Consider the following 11297-nt stretch of genomic DNA (forward strand, 5'->3'; position numbering starts at 1 on the left):
ACCGCAGCCCGGTTTGAGGAGGACAGCGGCTCCAGGGCAGTCCCACGCGTTCCTCGGGTGGTTTTCCCTGCGGGCCGCGGGCGCAGGATGCGGCTGCTCTGCCCAGAGCGATCTGCCGGGGGGTCAGCAGCGATGATACCAATAACAACGATAATAACATAAAGCTGTGGGGGTGATCCCAGCCTGCTGCTGGGGCCAAGCTGCACAACGGGACCAGGAGGCCCGGAGCCAGGGGGTGGACTGGGGGAGCCGGAGGAGTCCCTGCGAGCCCGCCTTCCCTCTCGGCAGGCAGACGGCGAGGCTCGGAGGTCTGGCCGCCGGGCAGGAGCTGCCGGGGATGCTGCCCCGCAGCCGGGGAAGCGGATCCCGGCCGTTCGGTGGCAAGGTTGGCCCTGGGGCCGGAAACAAGGGAGGATGGAGGATGCTGGCCTCCCGCTGGAACGTCGCGTTGCTCCTCTCGGGGCAACTTTAAAGGCTCAGCCCGGAGCAGGGGAAAGGGGGGAGCAGCCCGGGCGGAGCGGGGTTGCCAAAGTGCGGGCGCGCTTCAGCTCTCACCGTGCCGCATGTGGCCAGGCCAGAGCCGGAGGAGTCGAATGCTCAGACCAGTGTACAGCAAAGCGCCAGAGGGGTTACTGGACTTTCCCTCCTCTTTAACGTAGGTTTCGGGAAGAGTGGCACCGTGTAACATCGGCTCCCCCGATAAATTATACCTGCTTTAGTCAAAACGGTGCAGAAGGGTCAGATCCCCCACAGGCCAGCAAACCTTCCCCTGGCTTTCCTGGCACGTCCCCCCGGGCAAGAGCTTGCCCGCAGCACCGGGGAGGGACCGGGCAGCTGAAGACACTTCTCACCGCACCAGCGTCAGACATTGCTGCTGGGCTGGTTCTGGAAAGAGGATGGATGGGAAGGGTGGGAAACCTCGCCCTCGCCTTGTCTGTGTAGGAGGATCAGCCGCCTAACTCCTGTCCTCAGGAGCGGGGGTCTGGGGTTTCTCAGCACGGAGAAGCACATCGTCCCTCAAACCGCACATTTTATTTCTGGCAAACAATGCTCCCCCAGCCAGCGTTTGTGTGCGAGACAAGTAATTGTGCTCCCTTGCTTAAATAAATCATTGATGGGTGAAATTACACATGCTCACTTAAAATGTAATGTGATTAAGAGATTATGGGATCGCAGTTAATATGTTGCCTCACAGCTTCTGGACCCAATTCCTGACACCAGAAATCCATCAGCCACAACTGTCCCTCCTTGCGGGGAGGCAGCTCCTCCTGCCACCGGCGGCCGGGAGGGCTTGGCTGGGAGGGGGGACCGGGGCGCTCCCGCCTCTGCTCCCCGCTGGGCGCCGGAGAAGGTGAGAGGGAGCGTCAGGTTTGCGTTCGAATGAATAATAACTTCTTGCTGTTGTTGTCTGGGGGGAGGAGAGAAAAAAAAAAGTTAAATGGAAAGGCAGGAGACGGGGGGTCGGGGGGAAACGAAGGGCTGGGGCTTCGCCTGCAAGCTTATTACCTCTCATCTGAAAGCTGCTCCATTTCCTCACACATCGGGTAAGTCCTTTATCATGAGGTGGCACAAGCCCTGCCGGGGGCTATTGGTCGCCCCGAGGAAGGAGCCGGGATGGCAAGCGGGATCCTATCATCAGGCTGCATAATAACCCCGGGCTCGCCACAGCTGCGCTGTGACCCTTTGTGATGGAGCTGATAGCGCTCCCGTGAAATAATGTCCTCCTTTTGGGTGTGAAATCACCATGTTTATTAATTGAGCTAGACATGAGGGTTACCTTTCTCTTTCCAAGCCATGAAAATTTGTGATTCAGGGCAAATGGTTCCCCCTTCCCCCCCAAGTTGTGTTGCCAAGGGGTTGAGGGAGAAGGACCAGCTGGGGAGAAGAGCTGGTTTGGAGGGTCGAGAGGGACTGAGCTTTACGGCGAGTTCAGAGTAGATTCATGCACAGACACCCCACACCTCGCTCAACCCCAAAAGCAGCCCCCACTCCAGGCGAGCACCGCGGGCAAGTACCAAACTCATTCCCAAAGGATGGGAGCTGGGGTGAGGAGGGATGCGCAGGGCACAGCCCGCCCTGGCCGTCCCGCGTGGGGATGCGCGGAGCCCCACGCCGCGGTTACGGCGCATCCCCACGCACGCACTTTAGGAGGTGGGTCATGCCGAAAGAGTACGAGAGTACGGCGTCTCTCCACACACACTTTTCTTTCTTTTTTTTTTTTTTTTTTTTTTTTTTTTTTTTTTTTTTTTTTGCTTTGCAATTAGGCTTATAACGAGCTTATTGCAGTATTGCAGTATGCGCTTCTGGGCCAGTAATACTTGTATTTAACCTAATTAAAACCGACCTTTTAAAATATCTGAAATATAAACACGCCTTTTTTTTTTTTTCTTTTTTTCCCCCCTCTCCCCCCCCTCCTTTCCTACTCTGGTTTAACAATTTAACGTTTGACTCTCTGGGCTGGAACATGCAACCTTTCACCAGAGCACGGAGAGAGAGAGAGAGAGGGAGGGGGAAAGTAGCAAAAACCTGCGAATGAGGCGGAGGGACTGGCTTTGCCCGAGCATCCGCGACACGCTTCCAGGTAGGTAGGCAGCTACCCCCACCTCCCCCGCCTCCCGGGGCCACTTTTCTTCTCCCCTCACTCCCCCCTTCCTCATCCTGCTCCGTGGGCAGGGAGGAGCCGGGGTGACAGCCTCTGCCCCACGCGGGACAGCCAGCTCCGGAGGAGGGTGCGGAGCAAAGGGAAGCGCTTCGGCCGCGAGTTTCAGCGGAGCGCTGCCTGCCGGGGGCGGGCGCAGCTGCGTGGGGCCGGACACGAGCCTCCCACTGGAGGCAGCGGCGCTCCCGGCCGAGGAGGGGCTGCGAGGCTGAGGCAGAGCCCCCAGAATAACTCGGCAATCAGTGTGTGCGTTAATGCCCCCTACGCCCGTCGCACAGGAACTGAGCGAGCCTGTTTCCCGTGAAAGCCCACCCTCGCACAATCTCAGCGAGTTTATTCCGATCAATAGGAAATGTAAACCTTTTTATTTTGTTTTTTTCCCCAGGGCAAACCCGAATATGCTAATTTTAATATTTTTTATTTTACTTTTTTTTTAACTTTGTAATCAGAATTATCCTGGGATTATTTTTTTTCCGCTGAATGACATTACAAAGAATTTTGTTAAAGAAAGCCAGACTAATTGCTGCCAGAAGAGTCTTTTCATAGAAAAGTCTGGTTTTCATAAGGCAGTTTCTGTGGATGTTGCGGTTAAATACAGACGTAGTGGAATCGTGGAAAGGGGATTTAATTTTTTTTTTAATAGATAGATAAAGGCGATTTTTCTCAGCAGCAGGAAAGACCCATGCTTTAGTAAAAAAACTATTCAGGGATTCGCGGGGCACACACCGAGAGGAGCAAACGCCGGCGCAGACCTGAGCGGCCGCGTGTTTGCCGGGCGGCTCTGCCCCGGCCCGGCCCGGCTCGGCCCGGGTGTCGCGGCACAGCCCCCGCAGCTCCCGGCGCGGTTTCAGCCGGCTCGGGGCTCTGCGGGCTCCCTCGGAGCGCAGGGCGGGGAGGACGGACGGACGGACGGACGGCAGGGTGTGAAATGCGGCCAGCCCGTCGGTGGCCCGACTCCCCGTTCTCCTGTGAAAGTCTCGGTGCTCACCTGCGGCGAAGCCAACGGGGGAGGCAGGACCAGCACCCGGAGCCCCCCTGTGCCCGCCCCCAGCAGCGGCAAGGCGGACAGGACAACAGGCAGCCTTAGGGAGCGCAGCGGCCTTCCCGGGAAAGGTGGGCCCGGGGTGATGGGGAGGCTGCCCTCCGTCAGCCATCCCAGACAGCTGAGCAAAAACAAGAAGTAAGAAGGACCTGAAGAGTCCCGCAAAGATCGCGCACGGGTTTTCCTCCTTTTTTTTTTTTTTAAGCTTTTCTTTCCTCTTTAATTTTAAATTTCCCTCGATTAACTATCCCGCCTTACTGTTCTTTTACTCCTTCAGCTAAGGGGTCCTAGGTAGAATTTTTAACGCCCTTCGCAACATCATAAACAGAACAGGACTCCCAGGTCTGAAGGAGAAGAGAGCCAAAACAAAAAAGTAAAAGACGGAGCCTTTCCCTGCAGCAGGGCAGAGCCTGCCCCACCGTGCCCCTCCTGGGTCCCGAGCCGGCGGGGAGAGCAGGAGCATCTCTGCTCCTCTTCCGTGCCCAGCCGCTCTGTCCCGCCGGGCGAAAGGGGGAAATCGGGATGGAGGCAGATTTCTGCAAAAATCTCCCTTTCCGCTGATCACAGAGTCGCAGGAGTTTTCCAGCCGCTAATTCTCAGCCCTTCCCCTATCACCAGCAGCTGAGCCACCGAGAGGTGGGGGTTCCACACACCTCTTCATCACCTAACGCCCGCTAGGACTACCGGAGCTCTTCGCCGTAACAGGGAACAGAGCTCAACCACCGCGCGGGATGGCTTTCCTTTTTTTTTCTTTTTTTTTTTTAACCTTTTTTATTCTTTTTTCCCCCCCTCATAAAAACAACAACAACAACATCATACTTTAACGCCCTTGCAGACAGAGCAACCTCAGCCCGGTGCTGCTCGGCCGCCCTTTTGTTCCCGGCGGAGAGACCCGGTCTGGCTCGGCTCGGCCCGCCGGGGCTGCGGGGAGCCCGGTCCTCCCCTCCCTCCTCTCGCCGGAGCGGGGACGTGATAAAAGGAGACAGGGCTCTGAAAGGATTTGATTGAAATGGCGTGTGCCAAGCTGATGGGAGCCAGCGAGGGACAAAGCGCCGAGGAGCCATGGACACTCGAGCAATTATTCCTCCACGCTGAAGGTGGATTAGTGCAATGGAAAGAAGCATATGTTCGGCCTGGGGCGACACTCCCCCTGGCTGGGTTTAGAGAATGAGAGCGGAGAAAGAGGCTGAACCTGGAATATCAACTATCCGGGAGACAGCCCACCCCACCCCCTCTTATCCCAGCCTCTCCAAAAGTCTCAGGGATGGAGACAGAAATATACATGCCCATAAAGATAAATAGATAGATAGGAACAAACAGGCAAACACCCAAAAATACAGCTGAACACACACCTCTAGGTACAGCTGCATGTGCACACGGCGCTGGCACACCGGCTCTGCACAGATAGGCAGGAGCAAGAGGTGCCCTAGGTGAAAAACCTCCCCGGGTACGACAATGCAAACAAATAAACAGCCGGCCTCCAAGAAGGTCATAGCAGCAGCCAGTTCTGCTGGAGGCTCCAGTTTCCCCAGACCTTTCTCAGGAAACTTTCCAAAAGCAGCTGCAGCAAAGAATGGGTGATCTTCATACTCTCTACCAGGGCCTTGTCCAGGCCCTCCTGGAAACACAAAGCAAAACCTCAATTGTCCCTTTTCCATCTGATTTTCTTCTGAGCCACAGCCACCTCCAGTTTTCTTTGCCTTTCCCTAGGTCCCTGCAAAACCCCATCCTTTCCAGCAGGTTGGCTGCAAGCTCTCCCAAGGGCATGAGGGTGGGAAGAAGCCCCAGCAGCCAACCTGTCAGTCCCCATCCCAATGATCAGCATGCAGGATGCTCATCAAGGCTCCGTGGCAATGGGACACCCATCAGCTGCTGTCCTGGATCATCTATACCCATACACAGGCTCCAAAACTCAGGCAGGATGGCAGGAGCACATTTTTAGCACTAATAAAGTGCAGCTCATTAGGCCTAATGAGGAAAAAGACCTCTGAGGCCAGGCACAGCTCCTGCTTTCCTCCCAGCAGTGCCCCACTGGCCTCCCCCAGCCTGGGCACACCAGCACATGCTGCAGTGTTGGGTGTCTCCCCAGCTGTTGTCCCAGCCATCCCACTTTGCAGGGCAGAGAGATGAACTCCACCACAGGAGAGGAGGAGACAGGACAAGCACAGGGAACAGCATCCAGCAGCAAGATGGAGGGCAAGGAGGACAAGCTGGAGGGAAGGGTGCCTGCCAGAAAACTTTAATGGGAAGGAGAGAGAAAGAGGGAAGAAAAGGGAATTGCAACTCTTCCCTTCTCCTGGGAGCCCCAAAAATGCTCTGCTCTACAACGACACATGTACCTCAAATATTTCACATTTTTGCTTCTTTACCCTTAGCTTTGGGGATCAGGATGCATCATACGCAGAGAGGAGGGGGCCAGCTCTGCCCAAAGCAGGGCTCAGGCAGAAAGTTCTGCAGGATGAACAAGCAGGCAGGAACATAACCAAAAACACTATAGAGGAGCAGCACACACCCCTCAAACTGCACAGCTCACACCCCCACAAGGAAACAACTCTCCATTCAGAACTCCTGTATCTGTTTTTAGTCGAGTATCACAAAGAGAATTAACCATACCACAGGCAACAACAGCAGTGGGGCTTGAGAGCATCTCTGGACAGAAAAGGTCTTTGTGCAGATGCAGTAGATCTGCTATAGAAAATAGGATGTGTGCATGTGCACACAACATGCTCAAGGAACAACATGGTGAAATGCCTTGCACTTCACACCTGCCAGTCCTCCACCTTCCTGCTGAACTCAAGTCAATTTTTTCCTCACCTAGTCTATGCTTCCCCCGTTTACCCTCCTTGGCCTGGTAAATGAGCTCTGTGACTACAAAACAGGACAACAACCATGGAGCTTGGAGTAACCTCAGGGCCCTGGTTTTGAGAGGGAGGAACTCATGGGGAAACCACAGGCTCTGGGTGCCAGGATGTGCCTTGCAAAATCAGAGCCTGAAAGAAAAGTGCCACAGGGAACCAGCAGGTCCCTCCTACACTACCAGAAAGCTCTCAATAGTCTTACTCTGATTTCCACACTACATTCATTTAGTGAAGATGCTCTAACTGCTCTGTTGGTATGATAAAAATTTTGGGCCACCAAAGTTAAACTCAGCATCAGAGAGACATGACTGCAGTTGTTGTAAGAGGGAATAAAATACCACAGATTTGTCACCTTCATATCTACAGCACCAGAAAGGAGTAACTGTTCAAGGATACAAATATTTACTGCCATCATCAGCTATATATCTGTTTACCCTGCCTGAAATATCAGCTGTTTCATTCACCCAAGAAAGCCTAGAAACTTTAACTAGGAGAAGAAAAACAAGGCTATTTTGCTATTCTGAAGCCAGTAAGGCTTTGCTAGTGATGGGTCATAAAATACTTTCACTTTTCCTCTGCTTCTAAAAGCATGCTTTAAACTACTTCTTTTTGGGAGTTTGGAGTTACTAAACTAAATACTGCAAATGGAGAGGCTGCAGCCTATGCAGAATAAATGATTTAAGAACTGGGTTTGGCTGATTTATTTTTTCCTCTGTACTGGAGATAAAAAAGAAGGAACACATTCTAGTAAACCCTACTCATTTTCACAGCCATTCTTGCACCTGTAACTCAAATAATGAAGCCATTTGTTATTTATATTGCACTTTCCCCTCCATTCTAGATTTCTAACGATCTGACCCTGCTTTATGGCCCTGACAAAGCCTGAAACCGGTGTGAACTTCCAATAATTGAACAATATAAGGAAAAATCTTTAACTGGAATGAAGCAGATGTTAGCTTCATGCAGTTCCCTAACTTGATTATTCTTTGGCCACGTTAGACAAGCATTAGTGATTGATAATGATGCTAATTAACCTCTTTCCTTTCCAAAACAGTAAACCAACGCCAGCAGGATTCTGCAAACAACACATACGCAAAGTGTATACCAGTATCTGTTCAATGTGGATCAGGGGCACAACTTCATTGCCTGGTGCTCAACAAAAATCTTATCCTGCTGACACCAAGCTGGCTCCAAATCCTCTCTAGGATAACAGCTCCAGCTGCTTGCAGGGCAGGGAGCAGAGACGTAGCTCTTTCATGCAGAAAAGGTGCACGGGACAAAATCAAAGGTACCATTTATTTTTTTTTTACATTCCCAACCTTTCCCGTTTGATTATGGAGCCAGTTTAAATCACTGTGCCCTTACTAGCTGGGATGGACTTCACACTGATCCCTGTCAGAAGGGCACAAGTTATTTTAGCTACATTTTCCTAACATGAGGGCTGAGGCTGTGGGAATCCGGTCTGGGCTGAGATATTCATATACCAAGGAGGGAAAGGGAAGCACACATTGTGGAATTTAAATGGGAGGTAGAAGACGAGTAAACAAACAAGGAGCTGATCTGATTATGCAGTCGAATTTATCATGGACAATAAAGAAATTGCCTTTAAATGTAAGGGTTTGGATAAATGAATACTCCTAGCCAGTGAATAAAATGTATTCAATTAACTAAAAACCTTGTGCACTTCTGAACTGAAGTGGAATCGACTGTAATTGATTTATTTGAAACCAGAGGTTAAGGACTGAATTAGCTAAGTACAACTGGGTATTTCAAGCCACTGACTTCTCAAATGTCAAATCTCTTCTATTTTAAATATTATTTCAGCTGCGGGGCATTGCTGTCCTGATGGCTGTTCCACCAGTTAAATCTCAAATTATATTAATATTTGATTTTTGGAGGGTGGGGTAAAATGCGGTACAAAGAGGAGGGCTGTCCTTGTTCACGGTGGAAGAGCACCAAGCTGTATTTTGGTTCACATGTAGGAATTAGCTCAGCATGGCAGCAACGCTCTAACATTCAGCCACCACTCACCCCCGCTCCAGCCGATCTGGGGCGGGGGGGACAATAACAACAGATTTCTGTTTAGTGCATAAAAGCATGACCTAGAATTTCACTGCTGCACCTCGATCACAACGTTAAAAATGCATCCAAAGAATGCTGAAGTAATTAGCATGTTTTAGTAACTGCACACTGGTCACAGCAGAAGAGGCTGAACCAAACCTGGTCTGATTTCCATTATCGCCTGTAAAATCCTTCCTTAGAAATAATAGTAATAAAGAAATCTATGCAAGGTCATTTCATTTCTGGTTTTTGGTGGCTTGCTAATCCAGCAGCAGAATACCTAATATGCGCTCTCCTACTATGAAGTAGCTAATTATATGTTTAAAACATTATTTATTATGACCTTATAATGTTCTAGCATAAGATTGCTTTATACATTGACCAGTATAAAACGATTATATTGGGTACAGGTTTCAAAAAGTAACAAGCATCTGTAAATCCAGATATGAATGAATGGTATTTAATAAGATTGTTTTCGTTTAAAAATGAGTATTTATGTGTTGCTGTAGAAAGAGCAGCAATGTATTGCTGTTTATGAATGCTATTGTGCCTGAGGTTAGGATCCCACACACAATCTGAGATGCAGCCAAGAAAAACAGCCCTGATAGACAATGCTTCACTTCACCTGCTACAGTACTGTGCATTTCATTTATGTCAAGAATATGTACAGTTAGGGTTCATTCACCTCATTATTTTGTTACATCTACTTTACGGTTAACCAATCTCTCTTGGAAATAATAAATAACTGTTTTTAAAACAATTGCAGCTTTGCATTCAAAAGATCCACTTTCAATTTATAGAAAAAAATATTCACCATTTTTATAAACTAGCTGGCTCACGAAAATAGAATTTAGACTCCACCAACTCTCTTTCTGCTTGGCAAGATTGATTTTACACTGCCTTCCATAAGTAGATTACCAAAGCAAAATGAAACATCTTGGGCTTTATCTAATGCTTTGCTTCACCAGCTCTACCAAACGTCAAAATATATGAGCAAATGTTAATTCTCTGTGCAGCTTTATTGTAAACACCTCCCTTCTAACCTCCTCAATTTCTGCCTGAGCAAAAAGGAGAAAAAAGGCAGAGAGAGAGAGTCAGGGAGGAAAGGAAGGAGAAAAATCAGCCTCCTCTACTAGAATACTGTCAACACTTAAAGGAGACCCTCTCTTTAAAATGCCTTTACATTCTAAACTCCATTAAGTCTCCCTTCCTATGATATAACATAATCCAGCCTGATCCTGACTTCACCTACCCCCCGGGCCAAAGAAAATAGATTCAAAATCTGAATTCTCACATGTTTTTATAGACCATCTTCAAGACATACACTCCATTTTTTTAAAGCAAACTTCCCTGTTTCACAACTGGTTTCCACAAGAAGAAACTCAAGATAAAAATTTCAGTCCCTTACAAACTGACACAGCCATCTCAAAATGTCAGTCTGTGCATTCCACTAAAACACGAACCATCAATCAGAAATAATCTGTCTCCTGCAAGATTTCACTAAAGTTCACAACCGTGAGATGATTTTGTTGGCATCAACTACGGAGCTTTTCTTTTTTCTTGAGGGGGAGGGAGCGCCCAGCTCTGATTTATCAGTATAAATTTCTTTTTCATCGCAATAATTTTCAGTATTTTCTCAGTAATGATTCTTTTTAAAATGTCCTTCTTGAGATGTGTTTTTTAATCTCTGCTCTCCGTTAGGACAACTACATGTACAAAATTTTATAGGCTTATAATTCTGTATGCTATATATAAACATAAATAAAAACCTAGAGGTCAACATAAATAAAATAAAACTTTTATTTTTTAAATAAAATTATGTTTTGGTTAAAGAAAAGATAGTGTGTCATTTTTGTTAGTAGTACAGACAATTTTTTATCCAAAAGAATACATTGTGCTTTATTGTGTCATTTGTCTGAATACAGACTCAGTGGAATATCTAAATGATACCCTGCTCTGAACTCCAAGTTGAAAGTAAGTTTTTATTATACTTGAGGGAAACAATGGGTTCAGCTGCTTATTGCAAGGAGCAATTGTCAAGGGAGAGTTAAACTCAATTACTGTAACCATACTGAATAAAAAATACTGCCAAGAACAAAAATACGCCTGGGTAAAGACAGCTACTGAATAAAAAAATCGACATAAAGCGTATCAAATATTTATTTATCTGGGCAACAAAGGACTATGATACATTGATAGGCATGGAAACTACTGCCGGCACAACTCAATACAACACAACTATAACTGCTTCCAATATGGCCAGTGGAAATATAGGATACCAGGTGGTCCCGAATGTTTGAAGTTCTTTGGGAAAAAAAAAAAAGAAAAAAGAAAAAAAGAGAAAAATAAAAACAAAAGAAAGCGAGAAAAAACAGAGGGGAAAAAAAAGGAAAGTAAAGCTAAATCTTGTTTTAAAAGACAATATTAATTTATTGCTCTGTTGGTGCTTTCGGGAGGACAGTGGATGAAAATAACTTTTTTCATTTTCCACAACACATAAGGGTTGTAAAACCACTAACATGTTTAAAAACCTTGCCAGGGTCCAACATCACTTTATTTTACCTTCAATGAGAAACTAAATGTCATACTAATTATATATAAAAATTAATGGTTTTTTATTTGTTCAGCTGCTTCATTGTCGCTTTTAACATGCTACAATAGGGCTAAAAATGATGAA

Source organism: Melozone crissalis, unplaced genomic scaffold, assembly GCF_028551555.1.
Source record: "Melozone crissalis strain CALT ecotype California unplaced genomic scaffold, PUWL_Pcris_2 ptg000042l_1, whole genome shotgun sequence".
Lineage (NCBI taxonomy): Eukaryota > Metazoa > Chordata > Aves > Passeriformes > Passerellidae > Melozone > Melozone crissalis.